Source organism: Melospiza georgiana, chromosome 3, assembly GCF_028018845.1.
Source record: "Melospiza georgiana isolate bMelGeo1 chromosome 3, bMelGeo1.pri, whole genome shotgun sequence".
Lineage (NCBI taxonomy): Eukaryota > Metazoa > Chordata > Aves > Passeriformes > Passerellidae > Melospiza > Melospiza georgiana.
The window spans coordinates 104,960,060-104,979,486 of record NC_080432.1 but is presented as its reverse complement, the minus strand read 5'-3'; positions in this window follow the sequence as shown (position 1 = coordinate 104,979,486).

Sequence of the window (19,427 nt, the reverse complement as noted above, 5' to 3'; positions counted from 1 at the left end):
CCTGTCCCAACAAGAATATTTTCTAATGTTTTTCAAGTTTAATTGGATATGTCCCAGGCACTGAAATTTCCCCTTCTGCCCGCAGAGGATTCTTCTATTGTCTAACAGATTTCATTATCAGGATGTTTTACCTGTTCTAAACTCCCTGTCTTTGTTTCACCCCATTTCTCCTATTAAACATTATTTCCAGACACATCTGCAAAAAGGTGTTCAGTGCGCAAGTGATTAAGCATGAGGGGAGCCATAAATACCAATAATAGACAGTAAAATCTATCCTACTACTTTCTCGTTTTCTGAGGTGCTTTTAGTCCTAACACTTAATTGCAGCTGACATTTGGAGAGAGCCACATTTTAAACCTCAGGCAGGTAGGGAGCAGTCGGATTAACAGTTCATTACCAAATCCTTCATGTTGGCATAAATCCAATAAGATATGCTAAGGAGTTGTTATGAATTCTTAAAACCCTTTCTCCCTGGATAATTATATACAATCATTGGAACATCACTGCTGGCATTCTCAATAGCTCACAATTATGTCAAAGTGAAACTGTCTGATATTTGTCAACATTTTTCTCTTTCATCTTTTAATTTCTCTTCATTTTGTTTTTTCTCATAAATATTTGGTGTGATGGAAGCCACATAATTAGTGCTGAAAGCAACAGTTTAAAATGAAGTGTAGTTCTATTATTAACATAAGCATATGTTTCAAATGGATAATAACTTACTGCATATTATTTTATCATGTTTCTTTATGGAACTTGAATCCTGAAAAAAGATGACTTGTATAATGTCTTATGAAGACCATTTTAAATTTATTTTTGCCTCATTAGTGATTTTCAGAACATGTATCATTCTGTCTTACACTGCAATTAGATTCTGATGTTTATTTTTATTTTAGAGTCTAGAAAGGAAAGGATTCTGTATAATAATCTTGACTCTTTTTATATAGACTAATGCAAATTAAGGATTTTTTGATGTCAGAGATAAGTAACTGTCCTTGATTTAAAAAAAAACATAAATCGTGTGAACTTTCAAAAATATTTTTTTCAGTACTTTAAGTGTATTTTCTGTCTTGAAGATCTGTGAAAGAAAGGAAATTAATTTATCCATTCTGATTTATTTCAGTTTGAAGATAGTTCATCCATCATCATGTTAGGAATTTTGGAAAGTACTTCATACCATTTTACTTTTAGGGAGGCAAATAGAAGTACATGTTGAATGATCTGCTAAAGAACATGCTAATTACTCCATCATTTATGCAATTTGCTCTGTCATGTGAAATTAGGCTCAGGCAATCAACTTCAAGAATTTTACCCACACGTATTTTAAACAGAAATATAACCTGAATATTAATAACAAAAAATAAAATCATAGAGAAAGGTATATTTTAAATTCAAATTTGTACTACAAAACATTTTTTATTAATTTTACTGAAAATTCAAAGTATTAATTACCTCCTCATATCAAATTTTCTTGCCTCTGCTACCCAGGCCAATTATTCACACAAATTGATTTCAAAAATGTTGTGAGTGATCATCTAGATGTCCAACTATGACAAGATAAAACTACAAATCAGGATAAGGAAATTTGACCTTGATTTTTCTCAAGGAACATGTGGTAAAAACTTGAAGGAAAATCATAGGAAATAAGAGACTCAGAGAAACTGTACTAGGCTAGTTTTTCCCTTTTTAATGTCTGAGCCATAGGTCCTGCTTTAGGCATAATTCCTAGGAAAACCAGACTGCTGTAATATTCATAACTGCCTGCAACAGATGTTGAATGCACTTTTCTCCTCTCCCATTCCTACGGATGGAATGTGCATGCTTATGCTCCAGCATACTTGCAAAGGGAGCAGACAGATCTGTCAGGAGACTCTCACTAAGGAGCATCACAGAAAACTTCTCTTTTCCTGTACAGACAAAGGCCCCAAGAAGTGGAAGGACTTAATCATGTGTGCATTAATCATGTGCTATTCTCTAACACAAACACGCTCCTGAAGGGGAGCGTGCTCATATCTAAGGTGATAATATTTAAAATAAGGAAGCAGAATCTGTAGGTAAAAAGCTCATATCTAAGGTGATAATATTTAAAATAAGGAAGGAGAATCTGTAGGTAAAAATATCTGCCAGCTTCAGAGTAACAGCACATATTTCTACTCTAAAAGTTCTTTATTGCAAAAGAAACGTAGAGGTTATAGGGGCATTTCATCTCAGTATTTTTAATTCCTTAAATCCTCTAGGATTACTCCTAGAGGAATAATCCTTACATGATTTCTTCAAGTAATATGAGGAGACACAGACCTGTGCAAAGAGGGATTCCTGACCCCATCTCAGTCATCTGTCTAGGGCATCACCTTGGGATGAGATAAAATATTTTCTTTTTTTTACACTGTCTGTAAAAAAGAATCTGCTGACCACACAAGATTTCAGTCATCAACTTTTAGACAAGAAATTGATTCCATCCATTATTTTCTCTTTCCCTGAGAATCTGGCTTTGAAGCATCTGGGTGCCTGAATCTTCTCCCACTGCCCGGCACATCCTGTGTCTCCAGATGCTTCATTAAGCCACAAGAGAGTTGATGTACACTTTTCAAATTATCTTCAACACAGGCTGCTTTATTCATCCTTGCTAAACTTATCACCAAGTTCCAGGTCACACTGTCAGATACACCACACAGCAAAGACACCTCCTAAAGCATCAGGTGAAGAACAGGGGAATGGATTACGTGGTAAATCCTGATCTAATGAAAGGTGTCCCTGCCCATGGCAGAGGGGTTGGAAACAGATGATTTTTAAAGTCCCTTCCAATCCAAACCATTCTATGATTCAGTTCTATGATTCTATGAGTCATTCATCTTGTGGTAAAGTTTTGTGGCAAAAAAGTAAATCTGCCTGTAAAAGACCAGGTGCTTTCCTAGGTCCCAGGAAAGAAAAGTTAAGGAATTTTAGAGAAGCTATGTACTGTCCCAAATCTCCATGTCTTCAGCTTCAGATGCTGTAATTAGCCTGTGTGCATGGCAACATGTGCATGGTAATTGCACCCACTCAAAAAAGCCCAGAGCAAGAACATTTCTCAAAAACATGACTGCAGCACAACAGGTGTGAGTGTGAAGCACATGGACACACGCTGCCTCCCTGCGTGAGAGCACACCCACCGAACAGCTCTGGTGGGAGGAACATGATTTTGGCAGCAATTCAACTATCTGAAAAACCCTTCTCTGAAGCACTGGGCTTTCTCCAGAGATTTGAAAGATAGGGCAAAGGCACCTTTGCTGCTGTCTTTGGGCTTTGGCAAAAAAATCCTTTTATCTACTGTCAGAAATCAAATCCTTAATGATAATTTTAAGCAAAAATCACCGAAACACTTTTTGCCCATCTAAATAGCAACTGTTCAAAGAGAGGAGTGGCTGTAGTCTCAAGAATGGGTCAAGTACAAAATAGACAATCCTTTACTGATATAAAGCCAAAGAGGAATTTACCCACAGTGTTGCAATTAAATATTTATTTGTGTATGCAAATGTGCACCAAGTTCAACTATTAGCCTATAACTTCCAGGTCCACCAGTAAACCATGTCTTTAAGTGCCAAATTCACGTCTTTTAGATACCTACAGGTATGGTGGTACCACCACTTCCCTGGGCAGCCTATTCCAATGATTGACAATCCTTTCAGTGAAAGTTTTTTTCCTAATAGTCAATCTAAGCCTCCCCTGATGCAACTTGAGATCATTTTGTCTGGTCCTTTCACCTGTTGCTTGGGAGAAAGGATTGACCCTCACCCGGCAGTACTGACATGGATGCATTTCTGAACTTTCACAGCCATCCAATTTTAGGGCACCACTACAAGCTGTGAGACAACTTTACACAGTGGTGCACCCATTCAAACACAGGAAGACATACCAATGATTATGAGATGGCTTAAAAGAATAGATGGAATATATTGGATTAAGAAAGAAAGTGGATAAAGTAAGAAAGTGAAATTTAGACCTAGACTGCAGCATAGAACAGATGCATAGGTTGAATAACTAGAATTCAATATGTAGGGCTAGTACCTTAATGCACACATCAATTTCTGCCTCAGAAAGGGAAGGGACAAACTGCATTAAAACTACCAGATCACCTTTTGATCAATTATCGTAGAGAACTGCAAACAAATCAAATTCCAAGCAAGTAATTTTTTTTTCCAAACAGTCATGTTATGCAAATTCTCCTGTGAACCATGGATTACTATTGAGATTCCAGGCAAAAGCTGTCTGTGATGTCTGCATAACAGAGTCCGCATCAAACGTCAGGATAAAAATCTGCAGCGATAAAATACTGAGCTGGGACTGCCATGCAGGGACAGATGGCAAGATAATAGCACAAAAACTGTGCTGAGCTGGTTCTCTGTCTGGAATGGAAGATGTGGACTACTGAGGTTGTAAGTTACACAGTAACCTGAAGATGGGAGTGCTGCTGGGGAGAAAGGCAGGTGTATTCCTGAAAGACACCACAGTGCACTTTCTTGCAAAGAAAAACTGACATCAGAAGTTGTGAGAAACCAACAGAAAATAAAAAGTGTGCAATTCAAGTTGAGGCTTTATCTGAGAACAATGCTGAGCATTAGGTCATGAGCAGAAATGAAAGACATAACTATGTCAACAGGGAGAAGTGCTAAACTCTGGTGACATATTTAATCAACATGTAGAGGATGCTTGCACAGGGTTCTATGAAAGTCTGCATCCTGAGGTGAATATATCATATTTTTGCTTAAGGAGCTTATCAAAAGTCACTTAATCTCTAAATCTAGGTTTTATTGAAATGTAAAATCCTGAACTAGAACAAAAGACCTAACTCAAACTCTGAATAAAAAATACTTGTACTCTGATGACTAAGATAGATCACAATATGAAGTTTAAAAACCAATCGTTCTCACTCCTTTCTGCTGTCTCCTCGAATGAAGGACCTCTTCTTCTACGCTTATTGTCTTCCACATTTATTCTGTGCTTTCCCAGGTTGCAAGCACTGCACACACTGTTTTTTTCCTGAAGAGGCTTTGCTCTTTGTGGAAATCCTCCAGCCTGAGTTCATGAGCAGTCCTTGCATCTCCCATCTCTTGCTCTGCCCTCATCCAGAGATGATCTGCACGATTGGCACAGCCACCAACTCTCTCAAGAATATTTTGGCCAAACATTCACCCACCTCTGGTGATTAGTCAAACCCTTGCATGAGGTGAAGCAGTACCCTGTAAGGCAGAAATAAACGTATTGACCAGAAGAATTTCCATCTCTGTATCAGTTATGCTGGTCTTTCTAGCTCTGCATATTGAGAGAAGGGCTTGATACCACCAGCATTATTGTCTTACATTCCAAAGATGGAATACCAGCAAAAACCAAGTGTTACAAACACGTGAGCCCTTAAATCATTTGAAGTGGGCAACCAGTTTCCTTTGCACTTTTCATGTAAGTGAATGCATCAGTGCAATATCTGTGCAAAAGATTTTGGAAACTCCTTTTTGTCTATGATATGGCCCCGTTAAATGCTGCAGGTTGCTATCTACACCTCTCAGACTTCTGCTTTGCAGGATTAATTTGTGTTTTTTCTCATCCCTCAGCATTTGTCTTCATTCACTGTAGTTACTCTCACAAATTATTTCCTCTGGTGCATATGTGAATATAGGTGTGAGTGAGTGCACCCCTTTCATATCTCAGTTGTCAAAGAGCTCAGTACAGCATTATGAAAATTGAAAGCACTATTAATGAGTTGTATATTAATAGAGTCTCCTTTAAACTCCTTTGTCTTTCACTATAAAGTTTATTTTATGGTTTCCCTATCTCTTGTTGCAGCTGCAGGTAACTTTTGCAAATAGGAAATGACAGATCAGCTGTCAGACAAGAGTCACAAGATTGCCATCCCTAACATTAGTGGTGCAGCAAAATTATTCTGAAATTAGCATGTATGGATGGCATTCAACTGTATTTTCTACCACAGCTGTCTAAAAGTTTATTCGAGATTGAGAAACCAAAAGTGTGCCAGTGTTAGCAATATCTTTAGTAACAACAATTTTAAGCATGCATTGTCTCTCCACTTTCACTGGTTTTATGAGTAACTCATTTTGCTGTTAGGGCAAAAAATGCAAGACTGGTGTTCTGCTAAAAGCACCTTAGCCTGGAATGTCATCAAACATTAGGTGATCTGGACTCCACAGTCTTGTTTTGCAGGATTGAAAAGTCTGAGACGTCTTTCAGAGTCCTGCAGAATCAGAACAGCCCTAAGTCCCCTCTAATTCAATGAAAGCCAATGAGTGCTGTCAACAGCACTAATTGTGCAGCACTCATTGCCACAGGGGAAAAAGTATTGCCAACTTCAGAAGACCGATTCAAATCTTTAAATAATCCCCTTCTTTTTCCTATGGTATAATCAGAATTCTGTGCAGTTGACACACCTGAAGGATGGGATGACATCCAGAGGGACCTGGACAAACTCAAGAGAAGTGGATTCCTGGAAATCTCATGAGATTTAACAAGACCCAGTGCAAGGTGCTGCACCTGGGTCAGGACAACTGGCAGTATTGGGGGATTTGTGAGGGATCTATTCATCCCCCAGAGGTCAGGTTGCATGGAGCTCTGAGCAGCCTGATCTAATGAAAGGTGTCCCTGCCCATAGCAGAGGGGCTGGAAACAGATGATCTTTAAAGTCCCTTCCAATCCAAACCATTCTATGATTCAGTTCTATGATTCTATGAGTCATTCATCTTGTGTTAATTTTCTGCTTACTGGTGAAGTCATGCTCTTCCTGCTGTGTTCTTTTTTCCTAAAGTCATTCAGTGGTCAAGTCTTCCAATCTGTGCCATTTTTCACATCATTTTCCTCTTTCTGAATTTGCTTTGTGGGCACTGCTCCCATATTTGTTGCAGCTCTTATGCCACTGAAATGATTCATCATCACCAGCTGGCCCTCTTTGAAGGGGCAGAGCACCAGAGAGTGAGAGCTAGCTGATCAAATAATGTGGAATCAAATTTTTTAGATGTTCCCAGCTTCCTGGCTGTCCTAGAGAGTTAAAGGCACTGCACATCCACTCAGGGCTTCCCTGTGCTTGGGATCATAGCTTTGTTTCTGGGATTCCCACTCATACAGGACCTGGGTGGCACAGACAAGCAGAGGGAGCTTGCTTCAAAAATGAGTAAAGAAAAGGGCACTGGGAGAAGGATGGTGGGTAATATTTTGTAGAGAGTAATGAATATTGTTTGCTCTGTTCAGTTTTTGGGAAGGCTGTTTTTTTGGGGTTTTTTTTGTTTTTTTTTTTTTTTTTTTTGAAAAGGGAGAGTAAAAGGAGAAGTTCTATATGGCAGGTTTTTAATGAGGCAAAACAGAGACTAGGACTTCTAGTCTAGAAATTCTCAGAAAAGTAGCAGAAAATAAGAAAGGATATTTAAAATGAATTAGTAAAATTCTCTTAATTCCTTGCATAAAATACTTTTCAGAGTTAAAAATCTCTCACGACAATTCAGTTTCCATCAATTATTTTCCAACCTGGAATAAACGAAATTGAGATAACTGGGGAAGCACACACACAGAAGTTTTACCCATTTTATCTAGCTCTTTAAATCATACATTTAGTTAAGCAGGCTTGTTGATGCTCTAGAGAGCTCCTTTAAGAAAGTCTTGAACAAGAAGAAAGAAAGTAGATATACTTAACTATCACAGCTCTAATTCCCCTACAGACAATTCAGAATAAAGATTACATCTGAGGCTGAAAAAACCAATGAAAGGTATTTAGATACTGCATTATCTTATGGATTTAAAAAAATGTCTGAATATGGTTATAACTCTGCTAAGAAATGCTTGAAGTACAAAAAAGATTAGAAATAGTCAAAGGAAATACACAGCCTAAGTTTCCAACAACAAAGATAATTTCTGTCGCAGTGGTGCTTTGATGCCTTTCATATTTATTGTTTATCAGGTTTAGTCATTTGGTGTTGATTTGGCATGACTTTCAAAGCATGCACATGCAGTGCCTTCTAATTTTGTCCACCTGAGTAGATAAAACTGCATCAGAATTACTCTTGCTTTAATTATTCAAGGATTGTGTGCAAATTAATAGCATGTGATGCATGTCATCCTAATAAAGAAAATACCTTGAATTTCTGATTCTTGGGTTTCGTATCTGAAATTGAGTGCTGGATGCTTTCAGAGAAATGTTCACAATGACTCCATAACAATTCTGCAATTGATGAATATGACAACAAAAATATCAAATCCAGAGAAGAATTATTTGATATATAAGTATCCTGTGAACATATCTACTTGCTGAATTCAGTTATTTAATGCAAATTACTTGATATTCATATGCACCAAATGTGGGAAAGGAAGAACACATGAAGTCATAAAAACTGTATAAAAGTTCATTATTAGATATGAAAAGACATTAAAAATTAAACTTCCAGTAAGTCTTAGGCAAAGCCTTTAACAGCAAGATTATTAAACAGCATCCAGGGAAGTGAAAAGAAAACTAGACCTTTGAGGCATCTAAAACTGGACAAGACACAGGAATTTTAATTGATTGGCTTAGGTCTGTATTAGAAATATGGAGATCTAGAATATGTCATCAATTACAAGATTATGCAGTTCATGCAGACATGTGCCACAAATACCTTCACTTGTGATGCGGGTGTACATTTTCTCAACATAGATAATTTCTTTGGGATACAATTATCCCAAATTACACTGGGAATGAAATAAAGCATTGTGTGGGAAAGTGAGCTACTGAAATCCATGCTGAAAATGGACATGGGAGTGATAGATTTGTTTTGCTGGGCACCTGGTGTCCAGTCTGGGTCAACCCATTGGAATAGACCACTTCTATAGGACTCACTGGGTGAATATTTCCATTCTTTATTACTACTTCATTGCATATTGTGACTCTAAGGCTCTAGTGTTCACAGAATATGGTAACCCAGAGCAAAAGTTACCAAATACATTTCCTTTGCTTTCTTAATGAAAAATATTATATAGAATCACAGAATATTAATTCCCTTCTTCTGGTCTCTTTCCTTTTCTTTTCCTCAACTCTAGACAAGCTGGAGAATGACAGTTCTCAGTTGCTGAGAACTTCTAGCAAAAACCAGAAATTTTTCTAGCCTAATGCTAAAAATCTTAACACAAAGAGAAATCTTATTGGCCAGATGTTTGGGCAGATATCCTTCCTGTTAGACAGTTTACCAGAAAAAATTGAAGTGAAAATTTGATGGCAAAAAACACAGTACTTTTTTGATAACAGAAAAAGAATTTCTGCTTTTGGTATTTATCTGGATATAGAATAACTGCATGTATATAGGAACTCTCTCTTCCCTTGAATTCTTGGCCACAGTTTTATCAGGATGAAGAAATAAGCTCCAATAGTACATTTGATAGTAAGGGTATATGCAGCATTTTATACTGAATACTGCAAAAACAAAAAGTGAGGAACCATGTCTCCATGAGTCTGTAAACCTGCAAAAATAGGTTTTTATGTTGCTGTTGCACTTGAGAATGTTCAAAGTCCCTTAATCTTCCACTTATATTATTGCCTCTAGATTTCTGATTCTGCAAAACACTTCAATTAATTCTAGACTCTGGAAAGGAATAATGAAAATGGCATATAAACATAATGAAGAACTAGAAAATTTGTAATTATTTTGGATAAAGAAACCAGATAAACAAAGTGATCATAACATCATATTCTGATTATATGTTTAAATGAGCAACATTTTTAAATCAACAATGCATAAATACAATATGAGTCACATATGAATAACTCAGCATCCCAAGGGTTGCTTTCTTGGAACATTGCATTAATTATTGAAACATTACTTAGAAATTATAACCTAAGAGAAAGTTAAACCCTAAGAATCTTAACAGAAGAAATAAGCAAATGTTAAACAGTGTCATAAAGTGACAAATATCAGTGTTGGTGAAATTAAAATTAGTAAGAAAGAGAATTGAAAAGTTAAAAATATTAAAAATTCGGCCAGATTTATTAGTGGCCCCTAGATCCTTACTGATGCTTATGGTATAAATCTTACTGCTAAAAGAAGCTGATAAGAAGCTGGGAAAGCCAATTTCCATTTGCTTCTAACTAATATATACATTAAGAGTAATGGCTGAAATTAATATACCAGAGCCTGATTACTAGCTTGAGTCTTTGAAGAGCAGGAATCTGTTGAAAATATCAAGTAAAAATGATAAACAATATTCTAAATATAATATGCCACAAAGGGGAGAAAAAAATGTGTTTTCTACTGTGAAAGATTTTTTTTTTCTGATATACATCTACCCACAAAAAACAAAAAAAACCCCAATCCTAAACAAACCCACCAACCAACCAAGAACTTCAAACCAACACTTATATTTGGAAAAATTGAAAAATTATGCAATTTGCCTTCTAGGTAAAACAATGCTAAGCAACTCAGTTCTCCATAGGCTCTGTCTGTATTAAACAGTTTGAAATAATTACAGCATCTGAATGTGTTTCAGTCTAAAAACAATGGCTTTTTCTTACACTGGATGCTGAAAACTCATTCTAGTGTCAGAATTGAGATCAAGCTGAGTCTCTTGTCAGTGCTTTTGATTTTTCCAAAGTGTTCATTTGGCACAAAGCACAAAGATGTGGGTGAGCTTTGAGAATGAAATACAGAAGGTGGCAGAGTAGATTACGGGATGGCTGGAGTTGGTAGGGAACAGCTGATGATCTGAAGGACATACTCAGAGTGAGATGCTAATAGCAGCACATGGTAGCAAAAGAGGTGAAAGTATCATCCTTGAAAGGAGACAAGAAAAGCAGACTTTCAGTAAACGTAATCAATCATTTGTATTTGCTTGTCAGGGACACTGTCTGCTTCAATTCATGCCTGTGGGCTTGAGGTGAGGTCATGATCCACGAGCATTCCATTAAGCAAAGTTTCAGTTCACTGTTGCCTCAGAAGTTGCATCACATTGTTTCCCCTCCCCTGGTGCAGCTAATCAGCTCAAGTTCCCAGTGCCATGGTGCTCTTTGGACAAGGCTGTGGTGGGAGCAAAACCAGCTCACCTCATCCATGGCAGCAGAAACAAAAGCAGCAATGCTCAGGAGGACAAAATATTCTTGTTAAAGGGATTGACGATTTTCTGGTTAAAGAATGAAGTACTGTGCAGTCAGAATTATTGCCTTGCTGATGGCAGCAGGCAATGCTGCAGGAGAAAAGGCGACATCTTGATCGTGAGAAGGAAGAGAACAAAGCCCTCGATGCTGGAAGTCTGCAGCATAGCAATACCACTGAATAAAATCCTTTCCATTTATTTACTGACCTGACAATGTCTCAAAGGCTGGTGTTTCTTCCCTTGCTGCTTAGCACATCTCCAGTTCATGTAGCCTGTTTCATGACCTCGTTATAGTACCTCTGCATAATGTATTGCTATTCTACCCACCCCTTTTGGAGTTTACAATTCTATTTTGTGCATGTTAAACAACATGTCCATATGAGGCTTTCTGAAAGGTGATGTGTTCCAAATTCTCACTGTGCTTCCATCCACCCAAGAAGTCTTCTTTATTAGCATGAAAGTTTTCTGCTGAACTGTTTCCTTAGCATTCCCTATTTTGCTCCAGCAAGACCATCAGCATCTGTTCTCTCTCTTAGTGTGGTTCTTATATAAATGGTTGATGATATCCCTGGTTAACATTATTTAATAGAGAAAGAAAAATGAGTGTATGTGAAAGAATATGGTCTAATGTATCCTGCCATTTGAAACAGCTGGCAGTCCTTGCTGGCAAGTTCCTAATTCTCTGCTCTAATTCTGTTATTGGCTCTATATCCTCATTCTCCAGATAAGATTTTCCCATGGTGGAGTTCTACATAATCAGTCATACCAAGAGTTATATTCTTACTCTTCACAAAGCACAGTATGGTTTAAAAGCAAAAGTGGTGTGCTGAATATAGACCGCAAGCACGGGAGATATAAAAAGCAACACCTTCAGAAGAAGCTACTGCAGGTCTGGTTTGGATCTTCCCTGGTGGTAATGAAAGACCACCAATTCCACCAGGAAAAAAAAAATTCCTCCTAAATACCATTCCAAATGCAGTATATTAAAACCAATATTCTTTCTGTGATACCCAAAACTCTAAATTTTTCCCAGATCCATAAACCCCAGCCATGGTAGAATTTATTATTAACAAAACAAACTAAATCCTTCTGCTTCCTGTTTTATATTCTAAACATGCACTTTTCCCTTTAGAGAAGGTATTTCTGAGATCAAAACCACACTATATATTCTCTGCTAGAAACATCCAAAACCTCTTACCAGATCTTCTACACTACGAAGTTCTCAGATCATTAATTCATAATTTATTGTAATTAATTTATTGGCATTCAATCTGTTAAGAATAGCACAAAACAAAGCTAAGGATTCATGTTTAAGTCTTCTGATGATCTTCTTTACCAACATGAAAATAACAATAAATATGTTACAAAGAGCTGGATTTCAGACTTTTTAAACAGAACAGCAGACAAAAGCCTTTTTTTCATACCACTCATAAGAGAAAGTAATTAGAACACCATTTCAGTTGTGTTCACATTCTAACCACAAATTAGGAAAAGCTATCTACAGTCTGACATTCCTAAACAAGTAGCTGCACAGAGTGCCAGCTAAACATAAGGAATGTGTGAGATGGAGAGAGAGATGGCAAATACTTTTCTTAGGAGCAGGTTTGTAGATTCTGTATCTAAAAGAAGAGTTCCTTGCAGTCCATTTTATTCTAATTTCTTGACATGTCTTCATGCAGAAGTATCAAATGCTGATTTGAACCATGCATGCAAGTGCCAGCAACACAAAGCTGGAGTTTTTACAAAAAGCTGTTGGTGGATGACAGTACTGAGAGAAACAGGTGCTCATTGTCATCCGTAGCACTGCTTCCTTCTCTTTGCTTGTTACACAGCCATTCAAGTTGTTGTTTTCTTTATGAAGCATAATTTGCTGCCCCCTCTAGTTTCCATACCTTGGTGTTTGAAATAACACATGAAATTGATAACATGTGAAAGTTTTTTTCAAGATTTTCACTGCAGAGAATTGTAGAGCAGGAGAAGATTCAAAGTTCAGCAGATAAAGTTCTGCAGCCTCATTCTTTTTTGGTTCATATCTGGGGATGATTTTCCATCTTTACAAAGCATATAAGGTTTTAAGAGGTCATAAAAGTGGGTTTTTTTACATTCACTTCACAAGTGTAAAAATTATCCTAGCCGAAAACCAGAGAAGATCAGAAGAGTAGGAATTTTAATATTATTTTCCTTTACCAATTGAAATAATTATCCATAACCATATCCATAATCCATAACTATATTTATAGGGAAAAAAATCATTGCATTGCTCACTGTCTAATCCAAGGGAGTGAAAACAGTAGCTTGCAGTCCTTCCAAGTGATATCTCAGAGATGCATGAAAGTGATTCATAAGGAAGACATTTAACTATAGGGATAACATATTGAGACTATAACTCAATGTGATTAGAGGAGTAGAAGCTGAGCACAATGTATCTTCTGCTTGGCAAACAAAGGATATGTCCAAAAACAGTCTTGCTTTCAGAAGTGAAAAATCCATTACCAGACTTTTAATGACATCACTTCTGAGGTACTTCCCTGGAAAGGTACTCCTAAACATTTGAAATCTTGACAAAATCCTGTAACATCTACTCTGAATACATTTCCTCTTGAAAACATTTTTGGCAAATTGGCTTGTTGAAAATTGGGAAATTACCTATTTTCCAGGAATAATGGCCAACCACTGACTCTAGTCTCAGCAATCAGTGCCAAGCATTTTTACGTTTCTTTGTAAATCAAAAAATCCAGGAAACAAAAGACACCTTTAACAGATAACACTGACATTTTAAGCCAGCAACCAGATGTGACTTTAAGGTTAAGGAGTCTATGAATTCCCAATATCAGCTTTATCTCCTGATACTTCCATTTGTACAGCACAGTAAAAACTGATGGATGAAACGAGATCTCCTTAACATGCCTACCAGAAAACAAAACAAAACAAAACAAAACAAACAAAACATCACAAGTTGCACAATACATGAAAAAAATGAAGCATGTACAGAACCCTCTCTCCTACACAGACTAAGCAACTAGTTTTCTTGGAAAACCAATTATTCTGATCTGCTGTTTAGTTTTTCTCATCTGTACCACTTATTAGTTCCATGTCATTAATCATTGGATTGTACCTTCATATTGCCAAATTTTCAAAATATTTAGTTCTTATCTAGACAGTAGGAAAGTCAGCTTTCAGCATTCAGTATCAAGTGTCAAACAGGAAAATAATGGTGAGTTTTTTAAACCTCTGAGAACTCTGAGAATTTTCATTTTTATATATGCACTTCAAAGGATAAGGTCATTATTTACTTTTATTTTAATTTGTCAAACTTTATCACTCCAGATTTTGAAAGCTTCCAGTCAGTGGTTTTCTCTGATGCTGGTTATATCTTCTCTCTCAAATTCATAAAAAATTAAATGTATCTACAGTCTGATGTAGCAGATGAAGTGTATGCCTCATGCACTCAGACTTCACTTTGCCGAGCATTTGGTTAGCATTTCAGGATGAATTTTCCTTTGGGTGCCACTGCCACATGAAAATGCAGAGTAGTCTAGACACAAAACTTATTGAGGAGAGACAAACTGGGGCTACAGGATCTCTTCTTTCACATTTTTATCTGTGAATCTGTCCAGCTTTTCCACATTGTGGTAGAGACTGATGTGTTTCTTATTTACACAGCATGGTCTGAACCTGAATTAAGTCTACTTTAGTAAATACGTGTGAATCCCATTCTCTAGCCCTGAGAGCAACACAGTCTGCTTCTTGCCCAAACAGATAAAAATATCTCTCCTTCCAGTGTCTTCCAAACTTCCTACAGGAGACCCCACTGGCCTGTTTTATCCCCCATATCAAGCCAAGGTATTGTTTAAAAGTGCAGTCATCGTTATGGGCTGACACTCTGCCCAGCCGTTCCACAATATGGAAAACAGCAAGCCAGCAACTGAGCTTGGTCAGCCTTACACTACAGACACCATCAATACACAGGCTGGCAATGGTGTGAACTTCCTATATATTTGGTGGGTAAAAATTCCGTTTAGGTTTCAATTGGGAAATTTTTCCATTTTTGAGAAAAATCACATTATTCAGGAATTAATATTCCCTGCACTCTTTAAACCTGCAACAGTTTGCATTCTTCTATAGTGTAGTTGACAAGTAATTTTTTATCATTCTGGATATTATTTTTTGCCATAGTTACAGACAGGAGGGATGCTGTCTTCTCCAGTATCTTTTTGGGTTTTTTTCAAATGGGAACCACCCTTTGAAACATCTTTCTTTTTAGTTATGGTCATGCTCAGCTTATTCTGGTCCAACAGGCAAACAAATGATGCTTTCTTTTGAAGAGATGATGGAATTGGTAGCTACCCAACAACAGGGTGTGCCTGCACTGAATATATTCAGGAAAAGGCACAGAAATAGCCTGCAATTAAAAAGTACACTTAGAAATAAAACACCCTGACCATGATTCCCTTTGGATTCCTCTCATGACTTTATGAAAAATGAAAAAAATTATTGCAGAAGAGCTACTACATCAAAACAAAATCATGAATAGAGTTAAAAGCTATAAACAGCCAGTAAATGAAAATGGAAACATCAGCAGTTTGGAACATGTAACATTCCTCAGAGGGTTTGTAATGTGGGAAGAAAAAAAGCATTACAGAACATAAAAATATCCCCAGTTTGTGTGGAAGTGTCTGGGTTTTACATTCAGTGATTTAACAGTAGGTGCAATGTTCCATATTGGTGTTAATATTTATCAAGCTGTTGATCCTGCAAGTTTAAGAAAGAATTAGGTTCAGAAATCCACCCCAAAAATATTATACATTACATTGATGAGGAGAGAGATTTTTATATAAATCAGAAGAACAAATACTACTCTGTTTGTGCGAGCTGTTGCATTCAGTATGATTATTTTTGTGTGAAATTATGAGATGAAAGCTTCCTAAATGTCTATCATATTTACTCCGCATGCATTGGGTGCTCTCATATTGTCATTGTGTTTAAATCTTGCATAAGTCCAACCCCAACTGATCTATGCAGACATGATTTGCTAATTCCTCAAATTGGTTTACTTTTGCTCTTTTCATTGCTAAAGCTGCTGCAGCTTAATTTTCCTTGGCCATCTTAAAATGAAACCATAGGGTTATAGATGTTGATTGTCTCACCAGTTGAGGGAGGAGCCCACGGTGGGGGTTTTATGGGGATCCCCATTGAGCTCCCAAGGGACAGAGATGTGCTGGAAGCTTGTGCATGGCACTGGTAGCCCACATTCCATTGGCATGGTCCATATTCCACTCCATGGCATTCCAATGGAGTTCCATTCGAGTTCCATTGCAATGGCAGTTCCATTCTCATGGCACTGAGCATGAAGACATCACCTAAAATCAGCAGAGAGAGCTCATACATTGTAAGAATCAGAATATACTATTAATACCAACTCAGCTTTGTCAAATATCTCTCTCAGTCCTCATGCAGCATAAATTGAATTGATCTTTCTCCTTCAGTGGCAAGATCTAAACCTCTTCTCAAGCAGTATGCTTGTTACATTGTTGACTGTTCCTGTCAAGGAAAGTCTATCCCACCAATGGGAAATATGCAAAGGAGAAATATTTTTATAATGTTTTGCTGCTCACAGTGCTCACATGTTCCACTTTTAAGGGTCCAGAATTGCTACTGCTACTGAGCATGACTTGAGAAGGTAGTGCCAACCACACACACATGAAGAGTAAGATTTGAAGATAAATAATGATAAATTGTCAAGTATTGACTTAGTCCTAGCCAGTTTCAAATGGAATTAAATCTTTCAAGATATCCTCTTTCCACAGTGGGCTTCTCATTAGACTGGTGAAATTAAAAACTAATTAGAAGCAGCAAGTTAGATTCTACCCAAATTCAATCTGTATTTGCAAGTTGAATGAACTGTCAATTTAGAAAACAAAATGCTACAGGATGAGGAGAATAGAGTATTGAAAAAGTCAGACAATTGAGTGATGTGAAATAACAGGCACTGTGCTTATGTGAATTCTGCTGAGTCCTTATTCATTAAAGAAAATTAGAATGCCATCGTCATCTTTGGCCAAGTTTTAACACCTGTCACAGAACTGTAAAAATCAATTCCAAACTAATTGACACTCTGGAGAGAAGAGGCTGGCAGCCAGTTTTCCAATATGAGGGAGCAGAAGGACAGAAGAACAACTGTAGGTCAGAGATGGCAAAACTATTTCTTGTGCAGTGCCTGAGCAGGAGAAAAAGTTTTAAATTGCAGTGACAAAGTCTACTGTTTAAGATGAATCTTGTCTTCATGGCCATAAAATATTTCTCCACCGTGAGCAGTGAATGTGGTTTAAAATGTCATCAATCATTCCCTTTGCTATTCTTTTTCCTATCTGCCTTTACTCTTTAAGTTGTTTAAGGAGAGTTGTACTAAATGCACATCTAAAAGGCCTTGCCATAAACAAATCTGTAATCTGTACATTTGAATAGCTCCCTCTGTGGCAAGAAACTGAATCAAGGAATCTGGCTTCAGTGACATGAAAGAAAAAGAATATCATGTCTTCACCAGTATTCTCCTAGTGATTGTCTCACTGGTCTTTGTGTTGCATCCAAATTATTTCTTCAAATAACTGCATACACAATCAAATACTGAAAAACCTTAATGAGAAAAACAATCATCAAAGAATGAAAATGTTATTGGAAGAAAATCTGAAAACAATAAACATTTAGGTAAAAACCTTGAGGATGAAATAGTAAAGTAATGTAGTTCTGTACCAGTGTTAAAGCAGTCTCATCTCAATCTAATCCAATTACAAAGATGCTAAAGTTAAATCTAAACTCCTGGAAAAACAATCTCTGAAGATAGCAAGTAAGGAAGGTGTTTTTCATGGTTCCTAGCTAGAAATATTTCAATTAGGTAATTGAAATAGGTAATATATCAATTACCTATTTTGTTCTCTTTTCACAGAGAAATCAAACCAACTCTGTAGGAAAGCTGATAAAAAAGCTGCGAATGGAATGGAAAAGCTGCAATGGAAAAACCACTCAGTGTTAACCTGTCTCTGCTCCCTGTAGTGTTTACCTTCCATTTCAATGGGGATAGAGGTATTAAGTGCTATGGATAAATCCAATCCTGAAGCTTCAGATTGTCAATTCTATGTTTTGAATTAAAGAAACAAGAACCTTAATGTGCACCTTTATTTTTCTTACAAGCTTCAGCTGGTTTTTTATTTCAGGTTAATTTACCTTGCTTTTCTTAAACCTCTGACAAGATTTCAATTATACACTCGATTATGCTAGACTTCTTTTGTGAAGAGTTGAGTTATTCAGAAGTTTATCTGCATAATAAAAGTCATAGTTGACTTTATTTCACAGCCTTACCCAGTGCAGCTTTAAATATTGCTGATTCAAAATTATTCAGTTCCATACCAATAGTTGACGGTAGCTTCATTCACATTCAAAGGCAAGTGAAAAAGTAGGACAGTGTTTAATATTGCCACATATCACTGTGAGAAGACAGTTCAGATGAATTCATCTCCCTGACCTCGATGACAGCTACCAGGAAACAGTTCGGTGAGCAACCAAAGCCTGAGAGACACACAGACTAGTCAAGGAAGTCTCCAGAAGAAAATCACATGATCCTAAACTTGATTTTTACCTCCTCCTAAACTTACTGTTGTGTGTTCCTTTTCATGTGGGCGGTGGAGGGGGAAAGGATAGCCTTTCATACTTTTGTGGATATTTAAGTGGTATTCCCCTTCTATAATTCTTTGTCAGCTTTTTGTAAATCTGAGTGGAAAATTAAAACCTAGATGACAGTATAGGATTTCCTTTTTTTATCTTCCACTGGTACCCACTAAACATTAACAACTGAATATATCTTTGACCTATAGCATATAAAATAGATTTGTTCATCAGAACAATGAAGCAACACTGGCACACAGCTACTGAACTACGTAGTGTTTACTGAAAGTAGGACTATTACTTAGATGCTGGCAATAAAGTAAAACAATAAGGAACATTTATGCAGTCTATGAAATGGTTTTATAATGACATTTAGGGAGAATAAAATTTTTAAAAAGCACTACCAGATCTCCATTAGTGTCTTACTGAAAATCCTGAACAGTTTGTCTCTCTGCCAGGAATTTAGGACCTTTATTGAATGCACTTGGCTTCATTACAGTGCAATGAGGTTTTTCAACTGTCAGCTGAAACAACATGTGTATTTACCTTATAAAACAGATATAAGAGATAGATTTTTCTATTAAAGGCACCTTTTCAGTGAAATAAACTATCCCTTATTTCTTGAACTGAAGATAACATAAAAGAGTCACTAGCACATCTCCATAAAAAGTACTGCT